We start from the raw sequence: 2,044 nt of genomic DNA, 5'->3' as shown, positions 1-2,044 counted from the left end.
GTCCCCTTGGGGAGCTCCCATCCTATTTGTATGAAAGAAAGATGGAACTTTGAGATTGTGCATCGATTATCATTAGTTAAACAAACTAACCATCAAGAATAAATATCCCTTGCCACATATTGATGATCTATTCGATCAAGTGCAGGGAGCGAAGGTTTTCTCAAAAATTGATTTAAGATCTAGTTATCACTAGATAAGAATAAAGGAGGAGGACATCAATAAAACGACATTCCGAACTCATTATGGTCATTACGAGTTCATATGATTGCCATTTGGCCTCACAAACTCCCCAACCACCTTTATGAGTTTGATGCTTGGTATTTTCTAGCCCTATCTTTGTAAGTTTGTGTTAATTTTTATTGATGATATTTTGATATACTCTAAAAATCGGGAGGGACAAGAAGAACATTTGAGAATTGTACTGCAAACATTACGAGAAAACCAACTATATGCTAAATTTAGTAAAGGTGACTTTTTCAAAGATCAGATCCAATACTTGGGACACGTTATATCAGCCGAGGGGATAGCGGTAGACCAGGAGAATATTAAAACCATTATGGAATGGACCGCACCTAAGAATGTTGCTGATATTAGATCCTTTTTGGGTTTAGCCGAATATTATCGTCAGTTCATTGAAGGATTTTCAAAAATTGCCTTTCCAATGACTTCTTTACAAAAGAAGGGACGCACCTTCCAATGGATAGAGGAATGCCAACAAAGCTTTGAGAAATTAAAACACCTACTTACCACGACACTCGTGCTAAAAGTGGCAGATCTGGAAAAATCCTTTGTAGTATGCACGAATGCAAGTAAGGAAGGCGTTGGCAGAGTACTGACACAAGAAGGTAAAGTTATAGCTTACGAATCACAGAAATTAAAGGAATACGAGCAGCGATACTCTGCTTATGACCTTGAATTAACAACAGTGGTACATGCACTCAAAATGTGGCAACATTACCTACTGGGGAAGAAATTTCTGCTGCTAACAGATCATAGCAACCTTACCAATTTCTTCAACCAGTCCAGCCTTAATGTTAGACAAACTAGATGGAAAACATTTTTAAGTGAGTTTGATTTTGACATGAAGCATTTAAAAGGAAAAGAAAATCAGGTCGCTGATGCACTAAGTGGGAAGGTACATTGCATCTATGAGGTTCAAATCAGTCAAGCATGCTCAAACATTCTAGTAATTATAAAGGAAGCATTGGTCAAGGATCTAGAATATACTTTTCTTTGGTAGCAAACAAAAGAAGCTTTGTTAAGAGGAGAAAAATTAGATTTCAACATAGATTTGGATGACATCCTTACATTTAAAAATAGAATCTATGTTCCTAATCTAAGTGCTGTTAAAAAATTAATAATGGATGAATTTCACCAGAAACCTTATGCCGGCCATCTAGGTTACTAGAAATTATTAACAACTATTAATAAAGGGTATTTTTGGCCTAGATTAAGGAAGGATGTTACATAATATTTATCCAAATGTTTGGAGTGTCAATTGGTTAAGGCAGAGAATCAACATCCTGCCGGTTTGTTACAACCACTGCCCATTCCAGAATGGAATTGGGAGACCATATCTTTAGACTTCATCATAGGTTTACCTCACACCAGGAAAAAACATGATTCAATTATGGTTGTAGTAGATAAATTGAGCAAAACCGCACATTTTATACCTGTGAAATCCACATATAAAACTGTGGAAATTGCAGACATATTCATGAAGGAAATATTTTGACTGCACAGTATACCCAAGGTGGTAATTTCAGACAGGGATGTGAAATTCACATCCACATTCTGGAAAGCCCTCTTCTCAAGATTGGGTACCCAGATCCAATTTAGCACGGCTTACCATCCCCAAACTGACGGACAAACTGAATGGGTGAATCAAGTACTGGAGGACATGCTACGTATGTTTGTAATGCAACAGCCACATAAGTGGGAGGATTACCTCCACCTCATGGAATTTGCATACAACAATGGACATCTTGAATCATTAAGCATGAGCCATTTTGAAGTATTGTATGGAATAAAGTGCAAGGTACCT

The sequence above is a fragment of the Pinus tabuliformis genome, chromosome J, assembly GCF_031772625.1.
Source record: "Pinus tabuliformis cultivar Carrire ecotype Pingquan chromosome J, CPIR1, whole genome shotgun sequence".
Lineage (NCBI taxonomy): Eukaryota > Viridiplantae > Streptophyta > Pinopsida > Pinales > Pinaceae > Pinus > Pinus tabuliformis.
Note: the sequence above shows the minus strand (reverse complement) of the source record.